The sequence below is a fragment of the Tenrec ecaudatus genome, chromosome 3 (assembly GCF_050624435.1).
Source record: "Tenrec ecaudatus isolate mTenEca1 chromosome 3, mTenEca1.hap1, whole genome shotgun sequence".
In the NCBI taxonomy this organism is placed as follows: Eukaryota; Metazoa; Chordata; class Mammalia; order Afrosoricida; family Tenrecidae; genus Tenrec; species Tenrec ecaudatus.
Window position 1 is genome coordinate 162,720,349 of NC_134532.1, and position 25,038 is coordinate 162,745,386.

The window sequence follows — 25,038 nt, forward strand, 5'->3', positions numbered from 1 at the left end:
GTGAGGGGTCAACAAGTTGGTTGCGACCTATAGAGACCTTTTCCACAACAGAACAAAACCTTACTGGATCTTGCACCATTGTCACATTTGAGTTCCCACACGGGTTCAATGTCGCCACCACTGTATCATTCTCTCGCTTTGAGGTCCTTCGTGTTTTTCGCTGCCCCTCCACTTTACCAAACACTGGCAACATGTCCAAAGCAAGTAAGACAAAGTCCTGCCATTAAGGAACACTTTGGCTGCACTTTCCAAGAGCAGATCTGTTTGTCATTTTAGCAGTTCATGGCACTTTCCACTTTTTTCTCCAGAACCACAATTAAAATGCATCCATTCTTCTTTGGTCTTCCTAATTATATGTGCAATTTTTACATGGATATGAGGCACCTGAGAATTCCTTATCTTGGACCAGGCCCACCTTATTTCTCAAAGTAGCATCCTTCAGTATAGACTCACTGCTTCAGGTAGTTAGTTTATTGTGCCAACCTGGCCAATAAACACATGTGGTGTTAATTGAAGGGCAGAGGGATAAATGACTCATTGAGCCTCGCCTTTTTAGTTCTCGGGTCTCTTGCTCTCTGATGGTCGGACCAGGGTGCAGCTGCCTTAGCCAGTTCCCTGCTTTAGCTGGCAAAGCTCATTTCCTGTAAACATCCCGAGGAGAGCCACAATGACCTTCCCTAATGCAGTCCTGCATGCTGGAGTACCTGTGTGGAGACCCCTGCCAGCACTGAGATATTTACATATTCACTGACTCAGCATTCCTCCTGCAATCTGCATCATTGTATGTACTTTGTGAGATGGAGGAGGACTTTGTGGATTGGTGTCAGACAAATGGGTTAATGGGTTAATGTTGGACTTGTGGGCTTGGGCAGCACTGGGTTGGGATGTTTTCTTGATGTGTACTTAACTTTTATATAAAACTCTCTCTTATACATGAGTTTCTGTGTGGATTTGTTTCTCTGAGGTACCCAGACTAACACACTGCTATTGAGTCAATTCTTACTCATAGCAACCTAGGAGAACTGTCCCTGTGGGTTTCTGAGAATGTAAATTTTTACAGGATTAGAAAGTCTCCTCTTTCTCTCATGAAATGGCTTGTGGTTTCAAATTGCTGGCCTTGTGGTTAGCAACCCAACTCATAGGCACTATGGCACCAGAGTTCTCTCAATATAATGAAAATCCAAAGCTTCGCAACTGGACCAGTAGAAAATATCATAGTAAATGGAGGAAAGATTGAGAATGCCAAGGATTCATTTTTCCTTGGCTCCACAATTAGCCCTCATAGATTCAGCAGCAAAGAAAGCTTTGACATATTTTTAAAGTATTAAACAGAAAAGTTGTTATTTTAAGGACAAAGGAGTACCTGATCCAAATCATGGTATTTTCCACTGACACAAATGCATGTAAAAGTTGTGCACTGAATAAAGAAGACCCCAGAAGATTTGATGCATTTCAATATTTTAATTAATAGAACAACCACAATTTGTTGTTCAATTACGAGGACAAAAATAAATCTGTCTGAGAGGAAGAACTGCCCCAATGGCTCAATAGAAGCAAGGATGGCAAAACTTCCTCCCACTTACTTTTGTCTTGTTATCAGAAGGGGTTGGTTCCTAAAAAGATATCATGCTTTTAAAATAGAAGGTCAGTGAAAATAGGAAGACTCACAACCAGATGTATTGACGCTTTAGCCATTCCAATAGGCTCGAACAAAGCTATGCTTGTGATAGTGATGCGGGACTGGACAGTGTGTCTTTCTGTTGTGCATAAGGTCAGTATGAGTGGAAACCAACATGTTTGCACCTAACACCTACAAGAACTATTGAGAATAAGAAAAGGCCAAGAGAGATGTTGGCTGAGAACATCTCAGTAGAGAGAATCCTTGACAGCCACGACCATGCTATCTACGTCATCTTGCGCCACTGAAGGGAATAACAAGGAACAGAGCAATACTGATAGAGGACAGGTCTGTATTTTGCCCAAAGATCGCCACTACATATAACTTCATTAGTTTAGTATAATCATGCTGCATATATAGTTGTTGAGATTGTTTAATATCTAAGCAGAAAATCATTGATAATTAAGCTGGGGTAGAGAAAATTAAGTTGTAATATTTAACTTAGTCTATAAGCTGAATTTCCATGAACTGCAGCAATACTGCACTGAATCATGAAATTATAAGTATCTACATTTAATAATGATGAATTGTGTGTTTAATAATGTTGTTTGACACATGGTATTATTTTGATGTTAACAAGCACTCTCTTTAAAATGCCATTGGGGTTGTTTTCTTACACGTACTGCCTCTGTGTCACAGAATAAAACACCACATCCTCATGTAGCATCTTTACAATCGTTGACATGCTGGGGTCCGTTGTTATAACCACTATGTCACTTCATGAAGCAATTTAACATAAACATTTTAATGTCATCTTTCAAATTTCAATGATGCAAAGTAATATCCTTAATTTGTATTAAAACTGACTTGTCAAAGATTTCAAAAAGACAAATCTACTTCTAAAGATTGTTGGTCACCCTTAAAGTTACATAAAAATAATTGGCAGAAATAATTGTTTCTTACCAATAAACAGGATTAGGGGCAAACATCTAGCAAATTCTTATTGGGACTAAGCGATAGGTAGATTTATTGTGCCTACATGGCCAATGAACACATGTGGGATTAAGTGAAGGGCAGAAAGATAAATGGCTCCATGAGCCTTGCCTTTCTCTTCCTCTTTGATGATAGGACCAGTTCTCTGCCTCAGTTTGCACTACCTATGGGACACCTAACTTGTGGACTTTGTTGCTGTAGTTCGGGGTTCCTTTGAGACCTGCTTTGTCACACTATTGGAGTATACATCCCTTTAGCTGGGGACTGTTGGGGTCATCTGGCTGACTGTTGGTGACATGCCTTACTGCTTGCTGCCTGTGGATGGATAGCCTGAATTGCTCTACAGAGGACTACCTTGTGCCCCAAGACTTGAAGGCCTACCAATGTATTAGCTGTCTCACGGAAGTGAGTTGAACTAAGTAATTTTTGCTGCTTTATAGATTTAGTGTTGATTTCTTATGTTCTCTATCCATATATCTATCTATGTAAATATATATACAATCATTAGTGTCCTGATTTTGTTTCTCTAGAGAACCCTGCCTAACATATTTGATACGAGGTGTGCCTCTAGAGTAGCAGTTCTCAACCTTCCTAATGCCATGAACCTTATATGTTCTAGAGAAATAAAATCATAAATACGGACTTCTTAAATTGGCTCTCAAGCCTGATTAGACTTAACAGCCCTAATGATGCACCTAAAGGCATGGATAAGCCTGCCACTCTTACTAATCTATGGTGTGAAATGGCAAAGCTAATATTTACAGTATTACCACCAATAGATGACGTGCTGGTTAAAGGAGAGGCTCTGGGTGATCGTATGTTTGATATTTTCCAGCAGTTTTGTCAGGATGACAAGTAAAAAGAAGCTGCTTGGCTGGTCCTCCTTACAATGGAATGTGTGATTAAGGAGAGGCATGGTCTCAGAAACTCAGAAGTGATGACAACAAATGTAAAAATGTGCTTGACACAATGGATGGATGTACGGATTGTGGTAAGAGTTGTATGAGCCCCCCAAAATGATGTTTTTTTAAGAAAAAAGTGTGCCTCAAGTGCCTACTAACAGACTTAAAAGCTTCTGCCTGTGCTACAAAGGAGAGCCTTCTCTCCTCTAGTAATAGACCTGACATTGCTGAGAACCAGGTCCAGAGTCTCATTATACGAGTGGCTGAATTACAACGTGGGCTGAATTGCAGATCTAGAGCTGTGTCAGATACTAAAGTGAGGACATTGATAGGAAAAAGTTGGCACCTTGAAACATGGGATGGAAATATATGGGCTGATGGTCCGGAAGAGGAGGATATTGAGCTCCCAGAAATGATTGAGTCTCCCCAGTCAATAGATACACCCCTCTCAGCTGAAGGTATTAATCCACTATTAAAACAACCCACACATGAGTAGATTAACCAAACTATTCAAGTTGATATGCCAGGTGGGGCTGCATCAGTAGCATTGTCTGAGGGAGATGCCTTACAAGATACTGCTGAGAGCACCCAGGAAACACCCTCCCCACCCATTATTTCTTCTAACCTGTCACTAAAATTAAGACTCAGAAAGCTCCTAAAGGTGAGGTTGAGATGATTTCCCAAGAAGAAGCACGCTATACTTATCTGCTCGATCTTTTGAATCCATACAAGCAGAAGCCTGGGGAATATCCCTGGGAATGGTTACTAAGGGAGTGGGATACTGGTGCACAAAATGTAATATTAGATCAATCTGAGTTTCTGGACATGGAAGCCCTAAGCAAGATGGTTCTTTCAATGTCTTAGCAAGAGAGGCTAAGAGAGGATTTAATTCCGTATTTGGTTGGTTCACTGGAGCGTGGACTGCCAGATGGCCTAGATTAGACTAACTTGTGGTACCTGACCTACCTTGGTACACTGTAGATGAAGGCATCCAAAAGTTTAGGGAAATTGGTATGTTGGAATGGATCTATCAGAATAATCCCATAGACCCAAAAGATGGTGTTCTGAGGACATATTTTCCACCACAACAATAAGGAACAAGTGTGTGAAGTGGGCCCCAGCATCTCTGAAGAGTTCTACAGTTGCTATTTTATGTGCACCAGGATTAACAGTGGGAACTGCTCTAAGAAAACTCCAATATTTCACTACAATGGGCTGATTGGGCCCATGTTGGTACAGGGCAGGTGTCAGCATCGAATCAACAGAGACAGGGTGGGCATGGTTATAATAGACACCAAGGTTTCCCTCGTAATAAAAGCAACCTGTTTCATGTGGAATTATGGCATTGACTACTTAGCCATAGTGTCCCTAGGAGTGAAATATATGTGAACCTACTAAATATTTACATGATCAAAACAGACAGAAGAATGCTAGATCAAGTGAACAGCAGAATAGACAGTCATGATTATTTAATCAATTCCCAGACCTGAGCCAATTTACAGACCCACAACACCTTGAATGAGGGGAAGGCCAGGTTCCTTTGAAGAAGGACCTTGCTATACCACCAAAGGTTTATACTGTTAGCCTTTCTTCTAGCCTTCCCCAAAGGGACCTTTGGCCTTTCACAAGCGTGACTTTTCATAGGAGAAAGGATATAACAAATTTTTCAGGGATTGCTGGGCACTGGCTCTGAACTGTCACTAGTTCCAGGAGGCCAAAAGTGTTTTAAAGGCCAGCCAGTTGGAGTGGGGCTTATGGAGGTCAAATTATCAATAGAGTTTTAGCTCAGGTGTGCTTTACTATGGGTTCAATGGGCCCCTGAACCCATCCTGTGGTTATTGCCCCATTTCCAGAATGCATCATTGGAATAGACATGCTTATTAACTGGCAGAACCCCCATATTGGATCCCTGAAATGTGGAATAGGGCTATTATTGTAGGAAAGGCCAAGAGGACACCATTAGAACTGCCATTGCCTAGGAAAATTGTGAATCAAAAGCAGAGCCGAATTCCTGGAGAGACTTCAGTGATCAGTGTCACCATCAAAGACTTGAAAGATACAGGGGTGATGATTCCCACCACATCCCTGTTTAACTCACTGATTTGGGCTATAAAGAAAACAGATGGATCCTGGAAAATGACAATGGATTATTGTAAACATAACCAGGTGGTGACTCCAATTGTAGCTGCCATTCCAGATGTGATGTCATTCCTTGAGCTTATTAATACTTCTGGTACTTGATATGCTGTTATTGATTTGACCAATGGCTTCTCAATACCTGTCTCAAAGGAGCGGCAGATGCAGTTTGCCTTCAGCTGACAGGGACAAAAATACACTTTCACAACTCTCCCCCAGGGGTACATCAACTCTTCTGCCCTATGGCATCATTAATCTGAAGGGTCCTTGATCGCCTGTATTTTCTGCAAAATGTCACACTAGTACATTATATTGACAACATTAAGCTGATTCGACCCACTAAGGAGGATGTATCAAAGACTCTAGATTAATTGGTACAGCTATGCAGAGGTTGGGTACTTAACCCAATGAAGATTCAGGCACCCTCCACCTCAATCAAATTTCTAGGGGTTGAGTGGTGTGGGACATACGGAGACATTTCTACTAAAGTGAAGGATTTGTTTTGCAAAAAATAAACAGGCACACTTCCTAGTGGGCCTCTTCGGATTTTAGAGGCAACATATCCATCACTTGGGTGTTCTACTATGACCTATTTATCAAGTGACACAAAAGTCTCCATATTTTTTGAGTGGGGTCCAGAACAAGAAGAAGCTGTGCAAAAGTTTCAGGGTGCTGTGCAATCTGCTTTGCCACTGAGACCATATGATCCAGCTGACCCTGGAGCTAGAGGTGTCAGTTGTAGATGTAGATGCAGTGTGGAGTCTTTGGCAGATCTCTATTGGTGAATCACAGTCTAGCCCATTGGGATGTTGGAGTAAAGTCCTGCCATCCTCTGCAGACAATTACTACCCATTTGAAAAACAGCTGTGGGTGTGTTACTTGGCCTTTGTAGAGACTAAACAACTCACCATGGGCCACCAATTCACCACGAGGCCTGAACTACCCATCACAAACTGGGTATTGTATGACCCAGAGAATCATAAAGTTGGATGTGCACAGCAAGACTCCATTGTTAAATGGAAGTGGTATATATGAGATCGGGCCAAAGCAGGACCTGAAGAGACAAGTAAGCTGCATGAAGAAGTGGCCCAAATGCCCACAGTCTCCACTCCTGTCACATTACCTTCTTTCTCCCAGTCTACACCTATGGCCTCCTGGGGAGTTCCTTACCATACTTTAACTGAAGACCAGAAAAGTCATGCTGGGTTTATGGATGGCCCCGCATGATATGCAGGTGCCACTCATAAGTGGACAGCAGCAGCAGCACTACAGCCACTTTCTGGGATCTCCCTAAAGGACAGTGGTGAAGGGAAATCCTCCCAATGGGCAGAACTTCTGGCAGTGCACCTGGCTGTTCAGTTTGCATATAAAGGAAAATGTCCAGATGTATACTGATTCATCGGCTGTGGGTAATGGTTTGGCTGGATTGACAGGGCATTGGAAGGAACGTGATTGGAAAATTGATGACAGGGGGTATGGGGAAGAGGTATATGGATAGACCCCTCTGAATGGGCCAAGAACTAAAGATAATCATGTCTCATGTGAACGCTCACCAAAGGGTTACCTCTGAAGAGGAGGAGTTTAACAATCAAGTGGATAAGATGATATGCACTGTGGAGACTGGTCCTCCTCTTTCCACTGCCACTCCTGTCATTGCCCCATGGGCACATGAACAAAGTGGACATGGTGGCAGGGATGGAGGTTATGCATGAGCACAGCAACATGGACTTCTACTCACCAAGGCTGACTTGGTCACTGCCACGGCTGAGTACCCCATCTGCCAGCAGCAGAAACCAACTTTGAGTCCAAGATATGGGACCATTTCTAGAGGAGATAAACAGGCTACTAGGTGGAAGGTCGATTTCATAGGACCACTTATGTCATGGGGCAGATCAAGGAACTCACTCCACAGCCAATGCAGTGCGGCAGTGGGCCCATGCCCATGGAATCCACTGGTCATCTCCTGTTCCTCTTCATCCTGAAGCAGATGGCTTGGTAGAATGGTGGAATGGCCTCCTACAGACACAGTTACGGTGCCAAGTAGGTGGCAATGGCTTGTGGGGCTGGGGCAATGTTCTCTAAGAAGCTGTATACGCTCTGAACCATATGGTGCTGTATCTCCAATAGCCAGAGTTCCTGGATCCAGAAGCCAAGGAGTGGAAGCTGGCGTGGTACCACTCACTATTACTCCTAGTAATCCACTTGCAGCATTTTTGCTTCCTGTCCCAGCAAACCTATTTGCTTCAGGCCACACGGATTCCACTAAACTGGCAGCTGAGAATGCCCCCTGGCCACTTTGGGCTTCTCATACCATTGGCTCAACAGGTCAGGAAGGGTGTCACTGTACTGAGTAGTGTGATTGATCCTGACTACCAAGTAGAAATTGGACTATTGCTACATAATGGAGGTAAAGAATATGTCTGGAATCCAGGAGATCCCGTAGGCCGACTTCTAGTACTACCATGGCCTGAGAATAAAGTAAATGGTAAGTTACAGCAACCCAATCCTGACAGGACGTCTAACAACAACCCAATCCTGACAGGACCTCATGAATGACGGTCTGGGTCACCCCACCAGGCAAAAAACCACAGCCAGCAGAGGTGCTTGCCGAGGGCAAAGGTAATACAGAATGGCTAGTAAAAGAAGGTAGTTCTACCAATCAGTTACAACCACTTAATCAATTGCAAAAGAGAGGTTTGTCAGTCAGTTTATTTTCTTCATGTGTGGTTATTGAATACCTTTTCTTTGTTCATGTATGATGTATCAGATACAATTGGACTGTGTGTTTTCATTTATATGCAAGAAAATATCTTAGACAAGTGTGGCATTCCAGGATGCACACCTTCCCAACATGATTGCTGTGGAAAAATGTGTGCATAAGCAAATGTGGTGAAGAAAGCTGACAGTGCCCGGCTACTAAAAGCTATAGCGTCTGGGGTCTTAAAGGCTTGAAGATAAACAAGCAGCCATCTAGCTGAGAAGCAACAAAGCCCACATGGAAGAAGCTCACCAGCCTGTCTGACCACAAGGTGCAGAAGGGACCAGTTATCAGACATGAAAGAACTAAAAATCTTATCAATGGGTGCCCACCTCCCTGCAACAATTCTTCTTCAGCCTTTCTGTGATAATTAGGTTTATTGTGCCAACAAATAGGAATATGTGGGATTAACCAGGTCACAGTTTGATTGGAGGGCAAAGAGATAAATGTTTCTGCAAGGCCCCCCTCCCCTCTCTGTCTTACTCTCTGGTGGTTTGACCAGTTTGCTGCTGCTTTAGCTAGTTTGTTGCCACAACCTGTGAGCTACACTATCTTTGAAACAAGCCAATTCATGGATTCTGTCACTAGAGCTGGAAGCTCCTTAGAGACCTGCTTCGCCACACTACTGGTATATATATCACTTGAACTTGAGTGGTAGATCCTGTCACCATGCATTGCTTAAGTTAGATTTCCCATCAGGGCCTACTTCACTAAGCTCCTGAGCTACTGACTATTGCCTGCCCACCCTGCTATTTGCTGCCTGTAGGAAGACTGTTTGCCTTGCCTCAGGGAAGACTCAGCTGTCTTCTTCCTTGACCTTGGACCTGACAGACCACTTGAGTTGACTGACTTCCAGTATATTAACTGTTCTATGGAAGTGAGTTGAACAGAGTCTTCGATATTGCTATGTGGAATAATGAGCTGTTATATTCCTTCTTACTGTATGAACCTATGTATGTATGCATGTATCTATCTATCATCTATGCCTATCTATGTATATATATGATATATATAATTATAAGTGTCCTGGTTTTGTTTCTCTAGAAAATCCGCCTAACACACTTTCTTATTTAATGTCCAACTTCCAAATGCATATGGGACAACTGAAAATATGAGGGTCAGGTGTATCATAGTCCTTAAAGTAACATCTTCGCTTTTTGACACTAAGAGATCTTGTGTAACAGATTTATGTCCTGTGCTCTTGGATCTCTTAAATGCAGCTTCCACGAGCAATGATTGGGCATACAAGACGTAATCCTGACAACTTCAATTGTGTCTCCACTTATCATGATATTACATATTGGCCCAGCTATGAGAATGTTTGTTTTATTTATATTAATTTGTATTCCATATTAGAACCTACAATCTTTGATATTCAGTGAGTAAGACCTCCTCGCTCTCAGAAAGCAAGGTTATGTTATCAGCATATCAAAGGTTGTCAACAAGTCTTCATTCAATCATGATGCATAGTTCTCTGTATAGTCCATCTTCTCAGATTATTTGCTCAGCATGCAGATATAATATACATAGTGAAAGGATACAACCCTGCTGCATACCTTTCCTAATTTAAAATTATGTGGTATTCTCTGTTCTGTTCAGATGATTACCTCCTCAATGCTTGAATGTCTTTCCATAGTGAATAGAACACAAGCATATATGTTTCTGGTATTGTCTGTTTTAAGGCAAGGACCATCTGTTTCACATCTTATTCTGAATTCCGCTTGAATTTCTGGCAGCTCCCTGTCAATATACTGCTGTAGCCATCATTGAATGTCTTCATGGAAATTTGCTTGCATGTGATATGAATGATATTGTTGTATAATTTCTGAATTTCTTTGGGATGAGTACAACTATGTATCTCTACTAGTCATGGGAAAGTGAGTTCTCCTAATGCTTCATTAGTTTGTTCAAATATCTAAACCGATATTCCATTAATTGCTGGACCATTGTCTTTTGATAATGACTTAAATTTAACTTGGATTTCCTCTTTCAGTATCATTTGTTCTTTATCATAGGCTGCCACTTGAAATGTTTGAATGTCAACCAATTCTGGTAGATACAGAGAGCCTGTGTGTTCTTTATATCTTCTTCTGATGCTTTTTGCATCCTTTGACATTTTGCCCTTGGGTATTTCAATATTGCAACAAGAGGCTTCAATTTTTGTTCTTGAGTCCTTCCAACTGAAGAATGTTCTTAAGTATGTTCTGAATAATGTACACTTCTTATTCAGTTTCTAACTTCAGGTCTTTTCACATTTCATTATAATACTTATTTTGTATTTTTTAGGGGGGGCTTTGAAATTTTTTGTTTAGGTATTTGAATTCACCATATTTTCAGTTTTATTGTAGCTTCTCTATAATCAAGAGCAAGTCTCAGAATTTCAACTGGCATCCCATTTGATATTTTCTTTCTTTATTGTCTTTTTAAATGATCATATACATTTTTCATGTATGAAGTTCTTGCTGTCATTCCAGCACTCTTGTAGTCCATAGTCATTTGTGTCCAATGATTCAGATCAATTCTTGAGATCTTCTCTAGACTCAAGTGGGATATACTCAAGGTTATATTTTCCTCTCATGGACATATTTTATTTTTCAGCTACAACTTGAACTTACGTAATAGCAATTGATGCTCTGTTTCAGTTTTTGTTTCAGAATATGGTTTTGTTTCAATTGCTGACATTGAGCTTCTCCATCATATCTTTTCACAGATGTAGACACTTGAATTTCTGTATATTCCGTCTGGAGAAGTCTAGTTTTATAGCTGTAGTTTGTGTTGTTGAAAACTGTATCTTCAATGAAGGAGTCATTTATCTTGCAGCATTCTATTATCATTTTTCAGTCACCAAGATTACATTTTCAACTATGATTTCACTTCCACACTCTGAAAATTTTCAGTGCACCATGAATGCATGGTTGATCAATTTCTGACTGAAGACTTTGGTAGAATTGTTCAGTTTTTGCATTGCTAGTTTTTTTTTCTAGTGGGTAAATTTAAATAGTAGTTGTATTAATTGGGTTTCTTTGTGTAAATATAGACATTTTTCCTATCATACAGACAACATTGTACTTCAAGATATAGCTTGAAATTTCACTTTTAATGATGAATGTGTTGCAATTCCTTTGAAGTTGTGATGATTTTTGCTATAATAAATCATATAATTATCCAATTTAAAATGGCCAATAGCAGTCTATTTAGGTTCATTAAAACTTGGAATATAAAACTTTATGCATTCAGTGTTATTTTTGATTAGTTCTATTTTTTCTAGATTTGTGTTTCATAAATTCCATATTCTGATTATTTATATATGTATGCAGTTATTTAATCTCACGTTGAGTTGTACCCATCAGAAAATGAAGGTGCTAAAGCCTTGAATCCACAAATCATTGTGGTCATCTCTGCTTTCGGAACACAGCTCTTCCTCAGTCATATTTTGAGTGCTTTCTAACCCAATGGGCTCATCTCCCAGCACTATATTTGACAATGTTATGATGCTGTTCATAAGGTTTTCTATATATGTAATTTCCCTCTGATACCCATAAGGTTTTCAGTGGCTAATCACTAATAAGTAAACAGCCTATCCCTTCTTCATAGCCTGTCCTTATTCTGGAAGCTCCACTGAAACCTGTTCACCTGGTCACAGGTGAGCCTGCTGGTATTTGAGGTCCCGGTTATATAGTTTCCAGCATCACTGAAACATGCATTGACAAATTGACCTCCAACTGGTGGTTCTATTCTCTGAACAGCCCTGTCTAATACAACCTCTAAAGGCCATAGTTTTTACATCTATAACAGACAATAAAGCGGAGCACAGGCTTTCATTAGGATAAGGTGAGATAATATACGAGAAAGTGTTTTATAAATTTTAAAACTGGACCCAAACCAAATACATTGTCTTGAAATTGATTCCAACTCATAGTGACCCTAAAGAGCACAGAACCGCTTCCCTTTCGAATTTCCGAGGCTTTAACTAGTTTATGGCACTAGAAAGCCTCATCTTTCTCCTGAGGAAGACTTCTATCCTTGTAGCAGGAAATGCTACTTTAATGATTTCACAGAATAGAAAGCTTTCAATACAGAAAACATTGTAAAAATGAACTTGAAAGAATATTATCCAGAAATTGCCAAAAAACTCTATTCAAACAATTGATAATGCAAAGAGACAGGTTAGGAAACATGCCAACTATGCTATCCTCCTTAGAGAGATATTTCCTAAACACATTCCTTGTATCGAGACCATAACACATTATGGCACTTGAATCTTATTTTAGTTGCCCAGAGTAAAATATTCTTTTTACAAAAGAAATGTATTTATTGTGAATTGGTTGACGTTTTATAGAGCAGAGCATCAGTTTTGCATTAAAAAATGCATTCAAATTTTGTTTCATCTCATAGATTGTAACCTCTCAAAGAAACACCACTCATCCCCTCTCCTGGTGTTTCCTTCCTCCAAGCTTTCTCTCCCAACCTTTCTGCACTATGTCTTTGGGCAAATGCTGCCCTCTAGGTCTCAAATGTTTGCTTATTCTAATGTGTGTCTACCTCACTAGTGTTATTGTTTTCTTCATAGACCTGTATGTTATTTTCCTGAAATTTGAGTTCAGGTCCAGGTATTAAGGGTAAATAAAGAGCAGAGTCTCAGCAGTCACCAGTTTGTACATTACCAATCTCTGTATCCTCTGTAGGTCTGATCTCTTCTGATGTGGAGTTTTACTCTACCTTCTTCTCCCAGACCATCAGAACCTGGAGAAAGTCATTCATATATATATATATATATATATATATATATATATAAAACAAAGGCTTATTAAAAGACATGGTCTTTTGAAGAGTAATTTGAAAAGATTTTTGTATGACTGGGTTGATAATAATGGCATAGGTTTAATATTAATAAACTTTTAATACTAATAGCTTTATAGATTTCATGTAAATTAAGGGTTATATCTCAAAATGAACTTGCATTTTTGTACTTGGTTTAATGACATCTACTTAGAAATGTCTTTTCCTAATTGTTATTGATATGATGAGAACCAAAGCTATATAGAGAACTTACTTGCAATAAGTACTGTGTCCCATGTTAAATTCATTGGAGTTCTCTGCTAATCCAATCTCCTCTTGGAAGAAATACAAGACTTTCTATTGTAAAAAGAGTTACCATCTTGGAAAGTTCTTGTAAATACGTTAATTTTGTTAAGAATTTCCATATACACCAAACAAATGAAAACTTTCTTAAACAAAAACCTTCATTTTGGAAAGCTGAATGAGGTGTGACTAACTCCTTTTATCTTTAATAATTCTACATTGAAAAGTAAAAATGTACTTTGGGACTTAGAATTAGTGTACCTTTTGTGGTCCATGCCTCTTATCATTCACAGTGGTCCTGGAGTCTTTGGTCCTCAGTTAGCTCACTGGTAACCTGACGATAATATCTCCCTCACAGGGAGGTTGTGAGCATTTAGTTGAGATATAAAGCATGTTGACAGCCCTTTGTGGATTGTAAAGTTCTGTACAAAATGTATTTGTTGTTACTGCTATTGTATCTGAAATATCCGAAACTATTTTTCTTCACAAATAGAATAATAAACAATTGAGGTTATTTTGTTAAAATGAAAAAAGAAAAAATCAGCTTCTCTGGTGATTTCCTCAACATATAGATTGAACAAGTATGATAAGAGGATTCAACCCTGAAGCACTCCTTTCCCAATTTTAAGCCATGCACAGCGTTCTCTTGCTCTGTCCCCACAACTGCCTTTTGATCCATGCGCAAGTTCCTCATGAGCACAAGGGACGTGTTCTGCAATTCTCATTTTCCTCAAGGTTATCCACAGCTTATTCCGGTCCATGCAGTTTAATGTCTTTGCATAATAAATGAAACACAAGCGAACATCCTTCTGCTAGTCTCTGATTTGAGCCAAGATCCATCTGCCATCAGCAATGATGTCCCTTGTTCGGTGTCCTCTTATGAATCAGGCCTGAACTTCTAGCAGTTCCCTGTTACTGTACTACTGCAACCATTATTGGATTATCTTATATAAAATTTTACTTCTGTGCTTTATCGATGGTATTTTTCTATAATGTGATCATTTTGTTGGGTCATCTTTCTTTAGAATAGGCAAAATTTGAATCTCTTCCACTCAGTTGGCAAAGTAGCTGTCGTCCAAATGTCCCTGCATAGACAAGTGAGGGCTTCCAGAGCTTCTTTTTAGCGACTTGTTTTGTTCTTCACATTAGCAAATTTAGGACAAGAACTGTGTGACTATTAAGTCATGATATTTGGAGAAGATAATTTTATAAATTAAAACAATTCAAAGAACCACTGGCCTTAAGTTCTGGGAACAATATAAATCATACATTACACTATAGCCTTAGTTACTTTCCTTAGACACAGACAATAAATGTACATCAGACATTTGAATATTATTATTTTGCAATAAGGACATGAAAATAACAGAATAGCAGAATGCTGCAGAGTATTTCTCAAGCAGATGTATCATTGTTTTAGATACAGTAATGCAATGAAAACAAATTATATGAGGAACAAATCATAGTTGATTGAATATGTTCAAGCAAAGTACCCTGAGAAGGGGCATTCTGCTCAGCTACATTGGTGGTTCTGGGTTAAAACACCACCTAGAATATCATTTATACTTGAATGAAGTTCTCTTTTATTTGATTTACTGAAAACCCAATAGGAAAACTGTAGGAGAGTCTAAAACTGAAGTGTGTGAGCAGCCTCTTGCTTCAATCCTTATTCCTCCCAAAAGAATTCTCCAAATTCGTTGGACTATTTTGGGTACCACCCACCTTCCGTAACGTTACTCAAGACATTAGAGCATCAGAGTATCATGATGATGACTTCAAGTTCTTTCCTCATTGAGGCAGTATCAATCAATGCCAAGTAGCAGGTGAGTGTCTTACAAATGGTATGTTTTATGGTTCACCTCCTGGAAGTTTCCTAGTCTAGAATTTCAATGGCTGTCTTATGGTAGCATTTTCAGGTTTTTGGATATACATAGTCTGAATATGTATGCATGACCGACACCTTCAAAATCAAGTCCAGAAATGGATTGTAAAGACCAAAAGGCATTGAGAATGAGGCTGATTTCTGGAAATGAGACATAGACTGATGTTGCTCAGGCCTACATTTGCACACAGTTTTCTCTCACACGGTTTTATGGATGAGAGCTGCCAATATTCCTCCAAATTCCATATAAACTTCCCAAACACTGGGCCTCTGGATTTTTCTGGGGGTAGGTAGTGATAGTAGCGTGTTCTTGGTTGAATGTGGAATGTCACAGTAGGTCTTACCCAAGTTCTTCCCAAGAATTTTATCAGTTTTATAGGGCATTCATTTTACTGGATTTATTAACCAGTCTTTGGGTTATGCTGGTCACAACTGTTCTCAAATATGCCTTAACCTGTTCTTCCATGTGTGATATTAACATAAGATCATCAATTAAATGTTTTACACATGAGATCTGCATGAAGTCTAAGTCTCTTACTTTTTAACTAATCATTTTAGTCGGTGGGGGGGGGGGGCTCTTACAGATCATATAACAATCCATCATTCAATTATATTAAGCACACTCATACATATGTTGCCATCACCATTTCCAAAACATTTTCTTTCTACTTGAACCCTTGGTATCAGCTCCTCTTTTTCCTCTCCCCTTGATCAAGGATTCATGAGGGTGTGAGGGTGATGAATCCTTGATCAATGAATTCCTTGATCGATTACATATCATTATTGTTATTTTGTGTCTCACACTGTGTGTTGTATCCCTTAATCCACATTTATGTTATTCGTCCCCCAGGGACGGGGTTATATACCCAAACTAGTGATGGGGTCCCCCTTTCTCCACCTCCCCTCCACCATCCCCCTTCCCTCCTGATATTACTAATCCCACTACTGTTCCTGAGGGTTTTATTTGTACTGAATTCCATATCTTGAGAGCTCCTATCTGTACCAATGTGTATACTCTGGCCTACCCAGATTTGTAAGGTAGAACTGGATCATAGTAAGAAGGTAGAGTGAGGGGAGGGAGATGGCGGGGAAACATTCTGGAAATACATGAATGATGTGTGTTCCATCGTTGTTGCACTGCACCCTGGTTGAATCATTTCTTCCTTGTGGGGGAATATGTAATTGTCTACAGATGGGCCTTGGGTGTCCACTTCAATGCCCTTTTTAGCATTGATATACTTCTTTGTTTTGGATCGTTTGATACCTGATACCTCATCCTGTCCACACCATGATCACACAAGCTGCTGTGCTTCTTCCATGTGGCCTTATTTGCTTCCCTGCTAGATGGCTGCTTGTTTAACCTCAAGTCTTTATGACCCCACATTTTTGATAGCCAGGCACCATCTGCTTTATTCGCCATGTTTGCAAAGCGGGAGGCTTTACATAATCCTGAAGCAATATGGTGAAGGGATATTGTCAACCTTTCTGTCAACTCCATCCATTTCTGCTATAATCATGTTATTTCTCAATATAGACTGTCATTGAGTTAATGCAGACTTATGGTGCCCCAAGGATACAAGGTATAATTGCTTCTGTGAGTTCCAAGACTAACTGTGTGGGTAGTGGGTAGTTTTGAACTGCTGACCTTGCCTAACTTATACCAACTGTAATACCAGTGCTACTCCACTTCTCAAGAGCCATTTAAACACCTCTTTTCTAAGTAAGAAAATAATCTTTCTTACTTAGATGAGTTCATCCCAAATGCCCCTTCCTAGTCTCCTATCAATCGCCCTGTGTTTCTTGCATCTGTAAAACCCACAGGAGAAATCTTCACCAACAAACCTGACACTGCTTCTCAGATTGTGGTTTTGTTCTAAAGTTAAAGGTGACGTGAGAATCCCTTGGCTTCCATCTCCTGTGTAAATCCAACTGGATGAATATTCTGATGACGAGAAAGCCACTCTTGCATTGCTTCCATTAGCAGCACCTAGACTGCTTCCTCTGGAGGGTTCCAGTTTGTTTAAGGAGTAAGATGCCCAGTTCCCCCTTTCAGGGTAAATAGATCTCACTGGAAAATTTTAACCAATCTGAGAGCCGGGGGTGACCTTCCATGTGACATGATATAGGAGTGCCATTCACAACTGTTCCACAGTGAGCTCTTCATCCTGCTTCAACTCCAACATATGCTTCCATTTTGTAACATTCAAAACTGAAGACGAAGACGGTGCCCCGGTCTTAGTCCCTCTCACCATACAACTTCGTAACTGTTCTTCAGGATGTTGCCATATGGGTGCACAAACTGAAAGTCCTTTACACTGTAATCCCTCTTTTCCAGCTGGACTACCCTCTTGGTAAACAGTGACCGTGGGGGTATTTTTATTGTTCTAACACAATATTTACTTTCTTAGTTGGCCTTGAACCTCGAAGCCATAGCTCACACTGAACTGGTTGAAGAGCTTTTATCTTGGATAATGGATAACAACAGCTGCTTTAAAACATGGTGTGTGTGCTTTTAATCCCATCCAGAGACCAAAGGCTGCTCATTTCCCTTTGATCCCCCTTTTCCAACAATTGCATTTTCCAGTGTGTCTGAGTTATTGCCGTGAGCTCTACAATTCTAATACCAAATGTGGTAACAATTTCTTTTTGAAGAATTAATACCAGTACAATCCTAAAGAGATGTTACATTGAATATGTTAGCACCGCTCACCTTTTCCAACATTTTATAGTAATCCATCCCCAGCCCTAGTCCCCATCATGCTAATATATTCTCTCATATCCCTGGGATCTCTTAACTCACTACAGCATCTGAGAGAAACCCACAAAACATAAGGAAATGCCACATGGGATTGTGGGTGTTGTTAAGTCCCAAATCCAAGTTCAGCTAGAGGAAAGCCAAATGCAGGGTCCAGAACCAGCAGCCAAATATATCTGAAAGTCAAAGTATGTCTTTCTTTTACCCCTCAAGGAAAATTTAAATCACACAGTTGAATAGGAAGATGCGTGCCCAGAGTACTTAGGGGCAAGGATAATGACACTTCCTTTTGGACATGTAGGCAGGAGAGAGTAGTACCTGGGGAAGGAAATCTTACTTCGTATAGTCTAGGGGCAATGACAAAGAGGAGGACCCTTAATCAGACGGATTGCCACTGTGTCTCCAACAATGGGCTCAAGCATAGGAACAGTTGTGAGGATGGTGCAGGACCAGGCAATGTTGCATTCTGCTGTGCACAAGGGTTACTATGGGTTGGAATGAAGTGGATGACATCTTACAACAGCAGTTGGATCAAGACAAAGGACACAGCTCACCTTAATCCTGTAACAGTGAATTCCCTCTAAAGTAGAATTATAACCATACACATAGAAATACCAGTTTTCAATATATCAGAAAGAGGATTATGGAAAATGCATTATAGCACTACAGGTCTTAATTGACAATACTTCAGGTGTGTGTGCACATTTTTATTGCAGAACTATCCCAATAGGAAAATAAAGGAAACAGAAGAATAGTCTTTAATGGAAAAATATAAAAAAATCAGACAATTGAATTCTATGCAGTTTTGAAGAGTAAAGCTAAGTCTGTGTAACAATTTAAGGATAAACCTGGAGGGCATTATGCTGAAGAGAAGTAGTCAATCACAATTTGACAAATATTGTTTGAGATCACTATTATTAAAAAGTTAATAACATGACTTAACACTAAATAACTATTTTTTTGATGGTTACCAGCGGCTGGAGGAGAAGGTTGTTAATTTAATAGCTACAGGGTAAACATGTTTAACTAGGGTGAAGAGGAAGGCAATGTATGATAAGAAAGAAAGGAAGGCAATGTATAATAGGAGGGAGGCAGGGGGAGCCACTGAGAGAAATTCAAGAGTTAAAGGCAATAGGGGTTAATATTGTGGCGTATACAATCCTGCAATGAATATCAATAAGTAGATAAATTAATAAACATATCAGCTTAATGGCTGTGGGGTGGGAGTGAAAGTTAACCTACAAATATATAAAAGTCTGACTATACATGTATATTTACTTTTATCTGAAAATATATTCATGAGTGTGGTGGAGTATTTAGGGAGCAAAATAATGAAATGGCTTCAAAATAGCTGAAAACACTGAAGAAAGAATCACAGAGTCTGGGATTGCATGGGGGAACCAAATCAATGACATAGTATAACATAGTCTACAAAACAATGTTCTATATTATATTTCCCAAAATTATTTGGCCTACTATCCCTTGTACACAAAACAAAAATCCTCAGTGCACTCCCCCCCACAGGTGCCCCAACAATGAGAAAACGTTTGTACTATAAATCGTTATCACAGCACACTGTACGTTTGCTTATGCAGCCCCCCACCCACTCCAGCACTGCATCTTTCAGCAGCCCCTACAGGTGATGTCACCCACGATGAGAAACACACCCTTGTCCTGCTTTGGTGAGTACTGACTCAGGCCTTTTAAACTGTGAGTGGCCATATAAGGTACAATTATTGATTTATCCCAGAATTATCTGTCTGACCAGAGCAAGAAGGAGTGAACATTGATGAAATATTAGTCCAATGCAGGAGGAAAGTCAAAGGAAATAGAGGAAAGAGCTGGGAGGCATAGGGCATTTATAGAGGTTTAGATAAAGGCATGTGTGTATGCAAATATATTTATATATTAGGATGGGGAAATAGATCTATGTGCATATATTTATAGGTTTAGTATTAAGGTAATAGAAGGACATTGGGCCTCCACTCAAGTACTTCCTCAATGCAAGAATACTTTCTTGTATTAAATTGGCATTCTATGATACTCACCTTCTCGACACAACCACTGAAGACAACGCGGGTGAATAAGCAAATGTGATGACAAAAGCTGATGGTGCCCTGCTCGCAAAAGATATAGCATGTGGCATCTTAAAGGCTTGAAGGTAAGCAAATAGTCATCTAGCTCAGAAGCAACAAAGCCCACATGGAAGAAGCACAGGAGCCGGTGAAATCATGAGGTGTTAAAGGGATTAGGTATGAGGCATCATCAGATCAAAAAATCTTACCATAATGAATGAGTGGGGGTGGGGAGTGCAGAGTGGAGACTCAAAGCCCATTTGTAGACCACTGGACACCCTCTTACAGAAGGGTCTCGGGGAGGAGATGAGCCAGTCAGGATGCAATGTTGCAACGATGAAAAACATGTTTCCTCTAGTTCCTAAATGCTTCCACCACCCCTCCCCCACCACTATCATAATCCTAATTCTACCTTGCAAGTCTGGCTAGACCAGAGGATGTACACTGGTACAGATAGGAACTGGAAACACAAGGAATACAGGGCACATGATGCCTTCAGGGCCAGTGGTGTGAGTGGCTATACTGGGAAGGAGAGGGAGGGTGACTTGGAAAGGGGGAGCTGATTACAGGGATCTGCATGTGACCTCCTCCCTGGGTAATGGACAGTAGAACAGTGGGTGAAGGGAGATGTCAGACATGGCAAAATAATAATTTATGAATTATCAAGGGTTCATGAGGGTGGGGGAAGTGAGGAGGGAGGGGAAAAATGAGGAGCTGATGCCAGGGGCTTTGGTGGAGAGCAAATGTTTTGAGAGTGAAGAGGGCAATGCATGTACAAATGTGCTTTACACAATTGATGTATGTATGGATTGTGATAAGAGTTGTATGAGACCCTAATAAAACGATTTAAAAAAAAGAAATATTAGTCCAATGGACTATAGAACTATGTGTAAATCAGCCTCCAGATTTCTGAAAGCAGAACTAGACTAGACAGTTCCCAGCATCTTAAGACCAAGTACTCTGAAAGTGATCGATGAGGTCTACACTCCATCCAGCATTGCAAAGGTAGACACAAGCAAAATTAATCTCCTTTTGAGATTGTATATACAATCGTATGCAACAATGAACAACACTTCGTTTCTAATAAATAATTACTGGAATCTAAATATAGCTTAATTTTACAGTGCATTCATTGTAATTGCAAGTATACTAATCAGATTCCTCTGTAGTTTAATCTATATTGTACAAGAGGGAAACTATTAATAACATACACTAATTTCATTTTTTAATATTTAGCACTTAGTTCAACTGAAAATGGAAGTTTAAGGGGATTTCAAATACTTACAGGGAAGTGCAATTAGGATATACTGCCATTTTTCCACAAAAGTGTTTAAGTTCATTTGTATATTTTGATTGGATTAAAGTGAAATGACACTAATGTGGTATCAATAAACGGAAAAATTACATAGCTTGAATTAATTTAATTGTTTTACATATACATTGAAACTTCTTGGCAGAAAAACAAATAATGAGAGCTCATAGGAACAAAGGAAAGAGTATAAACAATAAAAATGTTTAGAAAAAAATGTGAATAACCAATATGTAAAGTAGAATGTTAGTGTGAAGGGAAAAGAAAAATTTTAGGGGTTAGGGCATTTGGACTTTCAGGTTCCCACTATTCTGATGCAAATGTGAATGCCCAAGATGATTGTGACATTCTGAATCCCAATTTACTTTGTACTTCTGTTCATGCTGTTCTATTCCATTAATGCTACCAGACGGTTATTGTTATTTACTCGTTAAAAGGAAATGCAGCATTGTGAACTAGTCCAACACAAATGACAGGTTACTGTCCCTGGAAGCTGGTGTTTAAGACACATGAGCTGGTGAAATGTAAAATAATATGAGGCAAAAATACAGACTGTCCCCGTAGCTTAAATATGGTACTTAATGTTTCAGGGAGAAGTTTTGCCTTTTTTTATAAATAAAAAATATCTTGAGGAAAAATTCACACCAGAGATTATTTAACCCTTCTTCAGTATCTATGACTTGCAATGCTATAAAGAATGCTAAATTACTATTCAGTTCAAAAAGGATGTGTGGTGAAAATCTGGTACATCAAAAAATAAAGATGTGAATAATTATATGGAATAATTATATATAATAGGGCATAAACTCGATGGTAATATTAAAACATATTTAAGATCATAAATTTCATTTTATTTTTATTTTATTTATTTATTAGTTTTTTTTTTAACATTTTATTAGGGACTCATACAAATTTTATCACAATCCATACATACACCAATTGTATAAAGCACATCTGTACATACTTTGCCCTCATCATTTTCAAAGTATTTACTCTCCAATTAAGCCCTTTGCATCAAGTCCTCTTTTTCCCCTCCCTCTAAGCTCCCCCCTCCCTCATGGGCCCTTGATAATTTATAAATTATTATTTTGTCATATCTTGCCCTATCCGGCATCTCCCTTCACCCCCTTTTCTGTTTTCCATCCCCCAGGGAGGAGGTCACATGTAGATCCTTGTAATTGGTCCCCTCTTTCCAACCCACTCACCCTCTACTCTCCCAGTATTGCCCCTCACAGCTCTGGTCCTGAAGGTATCATCCACCGTGGATTCCCTATGCCTCTAGCTCCTATCTGCACCAGTGTACAATCTCTGCTCTATCCAGACTTGCAAGGTAGAATTTGGATCATGGTAGTGGGGGTATGGGGGGGGCTTTAGGAACTGGAGGAAAGCTGTATTCTTCATCGGTGCTACATCGCACCCTGACTGACTCATCTCCTCCCCTAGACCCCTCTGTGAGGGGATCTCCAGTGGCCGACAAATGGGCTTTGGGTCTCCATTCTATACTTCCCCCTTCATTCACTATGGTCAGTTGTTTTTTTGGGGTTTTTTTTTGGATGATGCCTTATACCTGATCCCTTCGACACCTTGTGATCGCACAGATGGTGTGCTTCCTCCATGTGGGCTTTGTTGCTTCTGAGCTAGATGGCCGCTTGTCACCTTCAAGCCTTTAAGACCCCAGACACTATCTCTTTTGATAGCTGGGCACCATCAGCTTTCTTCACATTTGCTTATGCACCCGTTTGTCCTTAGCGATTGTATGATGGAGGTATACAGCCAATGATATGATTTTTTGTTCTTTGATGCCTGATAACTGATCCCTTCGGAACCACATGATCACACAGGCTGATGTGTTCTTTCATGTGGGCTTTGTTGCTTCTGAGCTAGATGGCCGCTTGTTTATCTTCAAGCCTTTAAGACCCCAGATGCTATGTCTTTTGATAGCCAGGCACTATCAGCTTTCTTCACCACATTTACTTGTTACCCGCTTTGGCTTCAGCAGTTGTGTCAGGAGGGTGAGCATCATGCTTTAATAGAAGAACGTATCCATGCATTAAGGGAGTGCTTGAGTAGAGGCCCAAGGTCCTTCCACCACCTTAATACTAAACCTAGAAATATATGCACATAGATCTATTTCCCCATCTATCTATCTATCTATCTATCTATCTATCTATCTATCTATCTATCTATCTATCTATCTATATATATATATATTTGCATTTACATGTCTTTGTCTAGAGCTCTATAAATGTCCTTTGCCTCCTAGCTCTTTCCTCTATTTCCCTTGACTCCTCCTGTCCCACTATCATGCTCTGTCCCCACCTGGGTTACAGCTATATCTCTTTGTTACGTTACCTTACCCTTGACCATTACCTATCAGACCTGCCACTCCCACCTCACCACCAATTTGCTTAAATTTCATTTTTATATACACTTTATACTATTTTTTTATTTCATATATCAGGTATATGTCATTATATAGCAAACTTTGGAAGTATTCATAAGTTCTTTTAGAATTTAAACCAGATATTTTTTATTTAAAAGAATAATTTTAAGAGGAGCTTAAACTTTATCCTGAGTGGTAACCCAATGCTATTTTTTTAAGCAGGTAAAGGTTGATCTAAGTTGCCCTGCAGAAAGATCTTTGTTGAAACTCACTCAGCTCGTTGCCATGGAGTTGATTCTGAAGCTTAGGGATCCTTTACAGCAGGGTAAAAATGCACCTATTGGTTTCCAAGACTATCACTGTTTACTGCAAGAGAACACTTCATCTTTCTCCCACAGAGCAGTTGCTGGCTTCTTACAACAGACTTTGCAGTTTGTAGCAAAGTGAGTAACCAACAAAGGGGTTAAATTAATAAGATTTAATCATATATTATTTTAATCTAGTTGATAGCAGATGAGGGCCCCCAAGACAGCAGAATAAATAGAAGAGGTGAAGTGATTGAAAGCGTCTCAGAAAGGGACAGTCTATATTGCTGTGATTGTTAGGTGTCATCCGGTCGATTCCAAGCCATGAAGAGCCTGCACACAGCAGAGTGAAACACCAACTGGTGTGGAACCCTCCACCCAGTTGTTCCCATGCCTTAGCTGTGTCAATCCATGCCATTGCCTGCTCACCGACCTCTTTTTTGCTGTCCATCTACTGTACCGAGTGTGATGTCCTTCTCCAGGTAAACGTGTCCCATGACAGCAGGTCCAAAGTATGTAAGGCAAAATCTCACCATCCTTGCATCTAAGGCCTCTCAGACCACACTTCTTCTAAGACAGATTTGTATGCCTTTTCAGGAGGCAATCATATTTTCTGTGTTCTTTGCCACACCTAAAGTCAAATGCGTTGGTTCTTCTTCCGTTTGTTTTATTCGATATCCAACTTTCACATGCATATGAGGCAATGGAATATGCCATGGCTTGTGTCAGGTACACTTTGGCCCTCAAAGAAACATCCTTGCTTTTCAGTGTTCTAAAGAGGCCTTATGCAGCGGATTTCCCTAATGCATGGCATCTTTTGATATCTTGACTGCTGCTGCC